The 12,704-nt window shown below is 44.8% G+C and overlaps 1 non-coding gene across 1 annotated transcript; it reads right to left on the reverse strand.

The window, feature by feature from the left end:
* Positions 1-11,843: 11,843 nt before the first annotated feature.
* On the reverse strand, positions 11,844-11,949 carry LOC121141718. The gene has a single exon (XR_005878672.1). It is a non-coding gene; the product is annotated as a U6 spliceosomal RNA (small nuclear RNA).
* Positions 11,950-12,704: the final 755 nt, after the last annotated feature.

The raw sequence follows: 12,704 nt of genomic DNA on the forward strand, positions 1-12,704 counted from the left end.
AAGTGTTCTTCACCACTGAGCCATCTCTCCAGCCCCTCTTTAAACTTTTACATTGTGTGTGTGTGTGTGTGTGTGTGTGTGTGTGTGTGTGTTTCACAGCATTTATGTGGAGGTCAGAGGACAACTTGTTAGAGTCAGTTTGTCCTTCAACCATGTCTGTTCTGGGCATCATCAGCTTTGGCTCTTGGTGCCTGCCTGCTGAGCCATCTCTCCAGCCCCAGAAATACCAAGCTTTTTCAAAGCAGCAGCATAGAGCTTGAGTACACCCCTCTCAACTCCTGCTGCTCCCTTGATATCTGTCATCTAGTGCAGGGCCTAGCAGCTGGCATTGACACTAGAAACAAGGGGCTAGCTAGGCCTGCAACTCGGTGGAAGACTGCAGGTCTGTTATACATATGGTCCAGCTGTGTTCCCCAGTAACGGTCCAAATTAGAAAAAAAATCAATCTTCAAAGCAAGAGCCAAGCATTATGGTGTAGCTTTTAATCCCAGCACTTGGGAGGCAGAGGCAGGCGGATCTCTCTGAATTTGAGCCCAACCTGGTCTACAATGCAAGTTCTAGGACAGCCAAGGCCACCCAGAGAAATCTGTCTCAAAAAACCAATAGACAGACAGACATGAATTTGAACAAGAAGGATAGAGTTGGAGTGTTCTCCTTCTAGGTTTCTAGTTTGGTTTGGTTTCTGTCAGAAAGGGTCTTGTTATTTACCAGGACAACCTTGGCCTCACAGTTGCTAAATTATGGTCAGGCCACCCTACTTTTCCAGTCTCTAGAGTCATAGAGAAACAAACTCTTACAACTCAATTTAAAAAACAAACAGGCACAGGGAGATGGCTCAGCAGTTGAGAGCCCTCACTGCTCAACCATGAGGACTGGGCTTCAACCCCAGCACCAAGTAACAAACCAAGCAAACATGTAACTCCAGCTCTGACGGATCTGATGCCTTCTTCTGGTCTCCACATACATGGAAGTGTGCACACCCAAACACACTCATGCACCTAGACTCACACAGTCACAGACACACTCATATGTAATTGAATAAATCCTTGAAACAAACAACTCAGTTAAAAAAGAACAAAAGAGCCAGGGATTGGTGGCGCATGCCTTTAATCCCAGCACTCGGGAGGCAGAGGCAGGTGGATCTCTGTGAGTTCGAGACCTGCCTGGTCTACAGAGCAAGTTCCAGGACAGCCAGAGCTACACAGAGAAATCCTGCCTTGAAAAAACAAAAACAAACAAAAAAACAAAAGGATTTAAACAGACATTTGCTAAAAAAAAGAAACACAGGAATGGTCAATGAGCAAATGAATACATGCTTTTCACTAGTCCTTAGGAAAATGCACACCAAACTACCATGAGAATCCCCTTCACAAACGCTGGGATAGAGTTCAAAAGTCAAAAGCCGCTTATGCTGCAGGTCAAAATGTAAAAAGATGATTGGACTGAAACAGTCTGGTAGCTTCCCCCAAAATGAAACACAAAGCTACCACAGGGCCTAATGAGTCCCCCAATGGAATGGGAAATGAAAATCTCATGTCTACAAAAATGTGTACATGGATTCACAATAGCCAGTGTCCATCACTGACAGAGATATAAATGGAATTATTCAGTCATCCAAAGAAATAAAGTACTGGGGTAATCTTCAACAAGATGGACAAACTTGAAAGTCTCATACTAACTGAGAGAAACCAGTCTCAAAAGACCACATTTCTGGGCAGCAAGATGGCTCATTGGGTAGAGACACTTGCTATCCAATCCAAGCATTGACTTTGATCCCCAGAACTTGCATGGTGGAAGAAGAAAACTGATTTCCATGAGTTGTTCTCTGGCCACTGCAGGTACCATAGGACATGCACACCCACACCAAACTCAGCCCCACACACTAAATAAATGTAAAAAATAAGTTTAAACACGGCTTTTCATTTCATCCATATGAGCTGTCCAGAGAAGAAACAGAAAGTAGAGTATTGGTTGCACAAGGCTATTTTTGAGCAGGGAGGCTGAGGTAAGGTGGCAAACACACACACACACACACACACACACACACACACACGCACACACACACGCACACACACGCACACAGGCACACACACACGCACACACACGCACACAGGCACACACACACACAGAGGCTTACTGAGGTAAATGGACATGGAGTCGCAGAGTTTCTTTTTAGAGTGGTAAGTGTACTCTAAGATTGGGTGTAAGGTTGGGTGCTCTGCTAAAATGTTCACATCTTGAAGCTTTGGTCCTTAGCTGGCAGCACTATTGAGAGGTACCTGGATCATGAGGGCACTAACCTGTCAGTGGGTTAATCTGTTGATGAGTTCATAGCTGAATGGGCCACCATGTGGTGGGGCCTCATTGGAGGAAGTAAGTCAATGGGGCATGACTTGGAAAGACATTCTCTCCCTCCCAGTCCTCCTGTGAGCTGTTTCTTTCAGGTGACACAAAAGCGGAGAACACAGCTAGGTATAGAAATACATAATAGGCTAAAAGCCAGCGACTTGGGCACTGTAAATGGAAGAATCGTATGGCTTGTGAATGACAGTTCAATAACAGACATGTATAAGGAAGTCCAGGAATTTAGAAAATTCCTTGTGTTTAGAAAATGTGGGAATGTTAGACTTCAACCCTTTCTGCTTAACAATGTAGGAAAGAAACTGTGCATTCATTCTGGGCTTGTTGCTCCTCCCTAAGCATGCACTTTCTTTGCTTACCAATATGCAGTTTTATCTTTTCTGGAAAATGCAGAAGGAATTTCTATTTTATCTCAGACTGATCATATCTGTCATCTATCTATCCATTCATCCATTCAGTAAACCATCTATTCATCCATCTATCTTTACACATTTTTTTGATTTTTTTTCGAGACAGGGTTTCTCTGTGGCTTTGGAGGCTGCCCTGGAACTTGCTCAGTAGACCAGGCTGGTCTCGAAGTCACAGAGATCCACCTGCCTCTTCCTCCTGAGTGCTGGGATTAAAGACGTACCACCGCCCGGCTACACATTTTTTAACCAGAAGGAAGCTTGGGTAGCACATCTAGCATACACATTTCTTTTGTGGCTTATTTAGGAAGTCAAGGCCCTGCTAGCAGCTGCACTGAAAACTGAGTTTGTAAAGTCCATATTCTCAAAGTCATGCCTGCAAGCAGGACACAAATACAAGGTGTCCTATCTAGGTGTCTCTGTTGCTGTGATAAAACCCTAACCAAAACCAACTAGAGAAAAGAAAGGGTTTATTTTTAGCCTACAGGTTATAGTCTGTCACTGAGGGAAGCCAGGGCAGGAACTCAGGGCAGGAACCTGGAGGCAGGAACTGAGGCCGTGGAGGGGGGCTGCTCGATGGCTTGCTCCTGTTGTTAGCTTTCATATGCCCTCCTTACCCCTCACTCCCCCACCACCCCCAGATACACACCAGGACTACCTGCCCAGGATGGCACCCCTCACAGCAGGCTGAGCCCTCCCACATCAATCATTGCTCAAGGAAATTCTCCTACAGACTTGCCTACAGGTCAGTCTGCTGGAGGTGTTTCTCAATTGAGGTTCCCTCTCCCCAGATTACTCTAGCTTGTGCTAAACTGACAAAAAAAAAACAAAAACAAAAACACAAACAACAGCAAGCTAACCAGCATGGAAGATAAGAATTTCTCTCAAGGTTTAAGATGACTGAGGATAAGTGAAAAACTCTTAAGATAGCGTTTAAACACGATGTTGAAATTATAACTTGTGCCGTCAACTTGATGGTTTATGAAAAATGTGAGTTCCAGAAGACAGAGCCCATGCCTCATCCATCATTGCTTTGTGCACCCCCGGCATAGTCGATGTTCCATAAACACATGAGTAAAGAAAGGAATGATTAAATAAATAAAATTACTTTTAGTAGAGTTACGTTCTTGGCCCTGGTTCAGACATATACAATTATTCTAGGCTGGTAAAATCTTTCTGAATGCTAATGTCACCAACCAGCATTTATATTTCCTTAACTCTGATAATTTTTCATATAATAGTACTTCTGAAATTGTAGTGCCTCTATTATGGGTGATTTATCTAGATAATGTAATTTTTTCTGAAAAAAATTTATTAAATCATTGATGTATCTTTTGATCATTGGCACCCCAGAGCCATGAGAACTAGCTTGTCAATACTAGCTTGCTGTAAAAGTTTCATGTTATCAGAAGAAGTAGGAGGTGTCCATGTGAGTCATTTGTAATGTTACACATGTAGAAGGCAGACAATCTAACATGGATAAATAGAAGGTCCTAAATGGGATCTAAAAATCAGCTGCATAGGTTTAAGATAAGGAATTCATGGTTCAATGGCAACATGAAGGCAACAAATCTAGGAGTTTCATTATCTGCAAGATTGGTAAATCATTGATATAGCTAGACATGGTGATATACACCTCTAATCACAGCATTCGGGAGGTTGAGGCTGGAGAATCATGAGTTTGAAGACAGCCTGGGCTATATAAAAACAAAATCAACACTCTGGAGTGGATTTGTAGTCTCGTGATAGAGTTCTTGTCTGCCATGCATAAAGCCCTGGGTTCAGTCCAGCATTGTACAAACTGAGCATGGCAGCACACACCTGTAATTCCAGCAGAGACAGAAGGATCAAAGTTCAAGAATATCCCCAATTATATATAGTGCAATCTGGACTACAGTGAGACTCTGTTTCAAAAAAAAAGTATGTGGTGTCACTAGGTCAAACATACCAAGATGAATAGGCCCCCACCTCAGATTAAGACTCATCTCTGGCTGAGTGCACATGTCTAATCCCAGTACTCGGGAGGCAGGAGAATCTCTGAGTTCGAGGCCATCTTCTCTGTCTTGTGTCCAGGAAAGGGCTGACTGCAGCTGCCACATGCTTGAAGAGGGAAACACACAATGAAGACACAAAGGGACCCCAAACCCGAGCCTTTTGGTTCCTTTGACTTTGGGAGTCTATGATCACTGTGAGATGACCCAAAGGCAGTTAGTGTCCAGCAGATGAAAACAAGCCACCATGGATGGGCTTTGGATGCTTGTCTCCACTGCAGCAATGACCTCTGTGCAATGGACCCAGAAGTGCTCCCGTCCCCAGGGCTCTGCAGCTCAGGGAAGAGAGGAAACCCTGGTGGGAAAGTCTGAGCACGGCAGGAACCACCCTGCAGCTCCGGGGCCTCCACCCTGCTTGCTGCCCGTCCGCACCCTTTCTCTTCCTGCACCATTGCTGGTTGCTTGGTCCTGACTTCTTCATCAAGGAGTTATCTCACCTAACCCTCTCAGCAAGCCCTGCAGGTAGGCACCGGTATTCTCCATTTCTGGGGTTGGGATGGGGCATCCATTCCTCTCTTATTTACCGGTCTCTCCACCTATTGCTCCCCTGTCTCTGCTCTTAGAATCTTTCTTACAGCCAGGCCCTTTGCCCAACTCAGCTCCACCGTTCCCTTATACCTGCTGCTGCCTGGGCCTGTTTTACTTATCTGTGTTTGCTTAGTAGACTTTGCCCAACTCTGACCTGCAGATCTCCTGGTCATTCCTGCTGCTGCTGCTGCTGCTGCTGCTGCCTTGACTCGAGTTTCCCAGGAAACTTCCGCTCCAGCCTGTATTTGATCCAGCCTCTCTCTCCTTGCTGTCCTGACCATGTAGCCTTGGCATGTAGAATCTGACAGATACAAAAATGCTAGGGGGTCTTTTTTGGCAAGGCTTGAGGGATGTCTCAGATGTGCATACTCTCAGGCAGGGTATTGTTGCTACAGTGTCTCTGAGACAAACTGAGGCACGATTTCACCAGTGTTCACTCTGGGGAGCCATTGAGTTTTGGGGGGCTTAATTACAGAGTATAGGAAAGGGGTTTCCCACAGGAGTGTGGGTACTCCCCCCAAAAAGATCACACCAGACAGACTCCCTTGGTTAAGTACTGAGCTGAACTCAAGAAAGCCAGTAACAGAGAGGGAGGACTGATGATCAAAGGGATTAAGACTGGGCTGGTCTAACCCCCAGAAACAGCTGACCAGACAAAGGTTAACTCTTGAATCCCAGGCATTAGCCTGGGAAGCCAGCATGGGACTGATCAAGACCCCCTGAATCTGGGTGTCAGTGAGGAGGCCTAGGGAATCTATTGAGCCTTGGGCAGCAGATCAGTACCCATCCCAAGTATACACACAGACTTTGGACTCCAATAGAACAATGTGAGGTGCACTCTCACCCTGAACTCTTGGGGAAGGGTCTAGGCCCTGCCCTATATGAAATGACACACTATGGACACCCCCATGGAGGGCCTCACCCTCCCTGGAGAAATGAGGGGATAACGGGGGGGGGAGGGCACGGGAGGAAGGGAGGGAATGGGAGAGGGACCTGGAACTGACTTGTGAAGAAACCTTGATTCTTATCTAAATTTAAACTGGAAAATAAAATAAAAAAAAAAGATCACACCAGAAATTCCTTACCCTGAAAGGTGATGTCTTGCACATAGATTGGCAAATGGACCCGCACACACCCCTAGTCCGCCCCAGCCTACATACCCTGCCGCCTCCCCAAGACCAGGTGCACTTAGAGAGAGTTGCACACGACAGGGGGTAGTGAGCAGCTGGCTGTTCAGGTGAGGCCAGGGGATGGCAGTTGTGTGTGTCAGAGGACAGTCCTGAGCAGCAGGTGCCCATCAAGGCTCATTCCATCCTGAGCACCTGATTTCTGCTCTAAACCTTAGTGTAGAATCTGAATGGTCCTTTCATTTAGCATTGTAATTGATTATTTTAGGTCTCTTCTCTGACAGAGAAACATAGAAACAATGTTTGGACATTCACTTATATAACCACTCATTTGTAAAAAATTTAAAACGTCTTAAAGCTAGGGTACTGACTCCAGGCTCCCAGTGTGAGTTGATTAAAGGGGTGCTGTGTCCCCTCCCCCTCCCCCCACCTCTCTCCTCTTCCTTTCTTCTCCCTCTTTGGATATGGGGTCTGACTCTCTTGCCAGGCTGGCCTCTAAGCCCCGACCCTCCTGCCTCAGCGCGCACTGGGATTACAGGCATCACACCCGGCTCGGGTACTTCTTTAAAGTAACTAATCCCAGTGTCTGTTTGCCTTGGCAGTGGTCTCCAGGATTCATGATTTCGTGCCTGAGTTTTCTCTTTTACTCCAATATGAAGGTAAATCAGGCAAATCCTTACTGTTTTTAAAAAGACTCTTGGACAAAGTTTTGACTAAACCAACACCAACAGCTACATCAGAAGTGGAGAGCAGGACTGATTGGGGTAAAGTACTCCCGGGAATCGCGACTGCTTCATCAGTCCGAAGAAGCCCCTCTTGCTCCTCGATGCTCTGATTCCCATCGCCTTCCTCATCAGCAGGTTCACCCTGTTCATACATAAACCCTCGTGGAGACCCTAGCAATCAAGAAGCCACTCCACGGCCCTTTAACCAGATTGTTCCACCGTATTTTAGCACCTTACATTTCCCTCCCACTGCACACTGTGACAGCCCTGCCTTGAAATCAGGCTGTAAAGCACTCGGTGGAGGGAAGTGCTTGTCCGCCTCTCGAGATCTGAGCAGTCCCACACCTGGCTCTCTGCAGTGGGCAGTTCAAAGGCAAAGCAATCTAGTCACAGAGGGAGGGGAGGTAACAGAAATTATGACTTTTCAGGGTCCGGACTACTTTGAAGACCAAAGAGTGTTTGATCCTCACTCTGATACCGGCTCCCTGATCGCACCACGTGGAGCGCATTGAATGACGAGTGGCTCGTTCTTGCTCACGCCACCTTCTAACCTTCCAAACAATCATCACACGCATTGAGACCAAGCGGTGCCTGACAAATGTGAGGCCCATACAGACCTTCTCTTCAATACAGGGTTTTCAGTTCATTTCATTAATTCAAAGAAATGGGCATTCGTTACAGAAAAAAAAATGAAGCTGTCAAAAATAAGAAATCTTCAAGATCACATTTATAGACATCATCCAAAAAGATATGTCGCCACACCTCCTTTGGGACTTTTATTTATACATTTTTAACAGCCCTGGGATGACTCTAAAAATATACATATAGTGAGTATATATGGTTGTGTCCTATTTTCACTTCTAATTATAACACAAGGAAGAAACACATACTTTGAGAGCTGATGTGAGTTCAGGGTGTAGTAAAAATATTCCTTTCATTGGAACTGCAGTTTGGGATTGTGATATTCTGACGAACCTCATCACCCTGCCAGTTCCTTTTGCCTTAGTAAGTTGAATATTACATTTTTCCTAGATTTTAAAGTGAGATTTTGATTTTTAGATTTTGAACAGTGAGTATGATTGCTTGCAGTTAGACTTTATGGCAAAATATACTTGAATTTAAAACATTTGGGAGCCAGGTGAGGTAGTGTATGCCTTTACTCCCAGTACTCAGGATACAGAGGCGGGGAACTGCTTTAAATTCAAGTCCAGTGTTGCATATAAAAATATGTCTTGAGTTTGGTGAGATGACTCAGTCAATAAACGTGCTTGCCACCAAAGACTGATGACCCGAGTTCAATACCCAGGACCCTCAATAGAAGAGACATGATCATCTACCTCCACATATAGGCCATGGAATGCACACACACACTCTAAATTTTAAAATTATATTTTTTGCAAAATGCAAACAAGTTTGCACTAGGTTTGATACTTATAAAATGTTTATTTAATTCATTAGCACAGTATAGACATCTAGCACTGCCTTTGAGACGAAGCCACTTTATTTCCTATATTCAACTTCCCTGAGGCAATGATTTAGAGACTCCATATTACAAATATTTATTAAACTCTTCCCTGTCATATCAGTTTTCCTCCCACACACCCATACTGCCGTCCTGGTATAAGACACATGAGGAGTGGTAATCAAGAATTAAATCTCTCTTTTTAAACTGTCAAAAGCTTGCTACATCAGCATCCAGCGACAGGAGGAAAGATGTCTCCAGTCTACTACACGCCCCTGCGAGCCAGGTTTTAATTTGTTGAGAACGAAGGAAAGAGCCTATAAAAAATCTTGGCAAAACACAGAACTGCTAATTTAATCAATTTTAGTAGTTAAAGCAGTGACTCCAAGCGCTAACACAATCTGTTGAAAGAACTACTTTCCAAGGTAGGGGAGAGTCATTATTTCTGTGCTTTCTTCCCAGTTTTCCTATCTGAGGATATGTGGGAAGCCATGGCTCTCCCACTGAAAGCCCCCTCCTGAGATTTAGGAAACAGACCCTGACTCAAACTGAGCAGGAGTCAAGAGACGGCTCTTCTGCTCCCTGGAGAGGGTTTGCAGGGACAGGGCCATTGCTGATTGACCCTGGGGAAGACATCCGTCTAAGAGGTCTGGAAGAAGTGAAACAGGAAAGAAAATAGTATATCATATGAAAAAATTAGAAAAATAAAAAACAGCAGGAGAATCATGAAGTTTCAGAGACAGCAAATGTTAAGGTTATAATTTTAAACTGGTATATGGGTTAGATCTCTTGATGGTTTTGATGCTTTTTTAAAATCTAACTAATTTATTCAGAGTAACTTATAAGTGAGATCTCCCACTTAGTTGTAGTGAAAACAGGAGGCCAGTTAAATTTTTGTAGAAATACAATGTGGAATTAGAGTTAGAATAAATTGCTGTTTTGTTTGTTTGTTTGTAAGCAATAGGAGTCAGGGGCCTGACTGTCCTGGAACTCAGTCTCCAGGTTGGCCTCGACCTCGCAGTTGTTGGGATTGAAGGCATGTGCCACCATGTCTAGCTAAGATTCCTGATTTTTAGCATAAAACGAATGAACTGTGCTAAATACAATTTAGGGACTATAATCTGTGTGAACATAGTCTGAACTAAGTGTACAAAATGTACATATTGTCACAAATGGCACCCTTTACTTCATCATCTTCATTTCAAATTCCTAGAAAAATAAAAGTTATTTATCAAAAAAAAGTACAGCCTGGTTTCCTGCTGAGTTCCAGGACAGCCAAAGCTACATAGTGAGACTCTGTCTCAAAAACAAACAAGACAAACATACGAAACAAAAAAGAAAATTTGGACTGAATGTGGGGAAGGGGCTGGGGAATTCCTGTGCCCCAGAAAGAGAAGGCAGAGCTTCTTACTGATGTTGATGGTTCCCAGTTCTCACTGCCTCTCAGCTGGATTTCTCTGGTAGCAGCAGAGCAGTGCTAAGTTCTGGATACATTTGTCATCCCTGGTGCATCCTTTGTAACCCCACGAAAAGCGGCATTCCCAATGAGCACTCGGTACCTAGGCAATGGTTGCTGGAGTAGAGAAAAGCTTTTGGGATACAAGAAATCCCAACACTGGAGCTCTCAGAGCATGAATGGTTCTCTGAGAACTGAGATCCATTGCCACCTGAGACTAGATAATGTGTATTTGGACCAGAGGGAAGAAAAGCCAGCAGCAAAATTGCTTAGACAGTAGTCATCAAAACTACAGGCAAAAGGATTGAATCTAAGAGTAGAGGGGGATCTGTGTTACAGACCCAGAGAGAGCCCCTGGGGGTTCAAGAGCCCACACTTCTCACCCAGACCACCTAGGTGATAAGATTCAGCAGGCAGGACAGAGGTAACCTTGTAGCATCCTCTTGGGCTCAGTATGTTACGCAGAGAAATAAAAGGTTTTCCAAACACCTGAGAGTAACACAGACTAAGGAAAGGGACTTGGGCATCCCACCTAGTTTTGTTTTGCTTGTTTTTGGTGTTTCAAGACAGGGTTTCTCTTGTGTAGCCTTGGCTGTCCTGGAACTCTATAGACCAGACTGGCCTGGAACTCACAGAGATCCGCCTGCCTCTGCCCCCTCAGTAATGGGATTAAAGGCATGAGACACCACTGCCCAGTCCCCACCTAGTTTTGTACATCTCAGGAAGAACAGAGCATTAATGTAGAAAGAGGCTGTAACAGGAAACTTGTCTGAAAAAGCAGACAGTCCTATCTGAACAAAGATTGAGGAATCAGATGGGATGCGGACATTGGGAAGATGCCAATGAGGACCAGTGAACAAGGGTAGGGCACTGCCCACCCCACCCTGATATCGTTGCATCAGTCCCCAGGTGCCAAAGGAAAAAAGCCATGGAACTCTAAAGTGACCAAGTGACATGCAAAAAGCAAGTTAACAGGGCCAGGGAGATGGTTTAGTACATAAACACACCTGTTAGGAAAGCAAGAGATCTGTGTGACTCCATAGAACATGTGTGAAAACTGGATGCTGTACAATCCTAGGGCTCCTACAGGTCCCTGGAATGTGGAGACCAGAGAGCCCCTGGAAATCTGAGGGACAGGTAGCTTGGCGCGTGCAGCAGAACAACAGCAAAGAGACCAGTTGGAAAGCCAGGACCAGCACCCAGGGTTGTCTCTGACCTCCACAAGTGTGCTGTGACACACACATGCCCACACTCACACAAATGAATGAGAATGCACACACACACACACACACACACACACACACACACACACACACCAGAGAGAGTGACAGAGAGACAGAGACAGAGAGAGACTTCTTAAATATAAAGAAAAGGAAATTGAGAGGCTGTAAAGATGTCTCAGCAGTTGAAAGAACTCACCACTCTAGCAGAGGACCAGAGTTCATGGTGCTGGCACCCACATCGGGGCTCACAGATACCTGTAACTCCAGCTCTAAGAGATCCAGTGCCCTCTTGTGGTCTCACTGGGTACCTACACCCACATGTGTGTGCTCTCTGTCTCTCTCACACACACATAATAAAGTCTTTTTAAATCTTTTTTTGAGATTATAATCTACTTACATCATTTCCCACTCCATTTCCTCCCTCCAAACCCTCTTGTATATCCCTCCTTGCTCTTTCAAATTCAAAGCCTCTTTTTTCATTAATTGTTGCTACATGCATATATGAAAATATAGAACACTTTACAAATTTGCATGTCATCCTTGTGCAGGGCCATGCTAATCTTCTCTGTATCATTCCAATTTTAGTATACATGCTGCCAAAGCAAGCACTAAAATATTTTTTTATAAAGAAATCAAATTGGAGAGTAGAGCCAGGTCCGTTTCTGCAATACAGTATATATCATGGTATATATCATGACATTTGTGCCAGAATGTGCATCCCATAGATTCTCAATGGTGGTTCCCTTTTGGAAACTGCTGAGTGTTTCCGACTTTGAATACAGTTGGACATGCCATAGGAGGGAGCAGGAAGAGACGTCTTTGTTGTCTCTGCTCAGAATCATCTTCAGATTGGAATCACAGTCTCTTTGGGGGGGCGGGGTAACCATCTTAGGTTTTTCAAGAACAAGCTGACTGATTCATCAGGATTCTAGAAAGAACTGAAGGATTGTATTATGCCACCTGCTTTCATTAACTGCTCAGTTGGTGGACTGACAGCACTGCAGTCATTTCTTCTCCGTTCCCGTGGCAAAATAATCCCACATGTCACTGCCATGGCTGCCCCCACCCCCATCAACTTCAACATCCCTGCTGTGCCCTGGTGCCTGGGGATGCAGACAGCGGGGAGAGCAAGGGGCAGCAGAGGGGCTTCAGAAATGTACCAAGTTCAGCTATTGCTTCCAAGTTGGTCTGTATCCAAACCATTCAAAATGAATGACTGTCTATTCGTTTTCCCCAGCGCTGGGGATCAAACCAGGTCCTTGCAACCCAGTTCCCTGCTGGTGAGCTACAGCCCCAGCTCTGTGGATTCTATTTTTAAAGACTTTCAAGGAAGGCAATCTCCAATAACCTGTCCAACACATGAT

This window comes from Mesocricetus auratus, unplaced genomic scaffold (genome assembly GCF_017639785.1).
Source record: "Mesocricetus auratus isolate SY011 unplaced genomic scaffold, BCM_Maur_2.0 Super-Scaffold_100007, whole genome shotgun sequence".
NCBI lineage: Eukaryota > Metazoa > Chordata > Mammalia > Rodentia > Cricetidae > Mesocricetus > Mesocricetus auratus.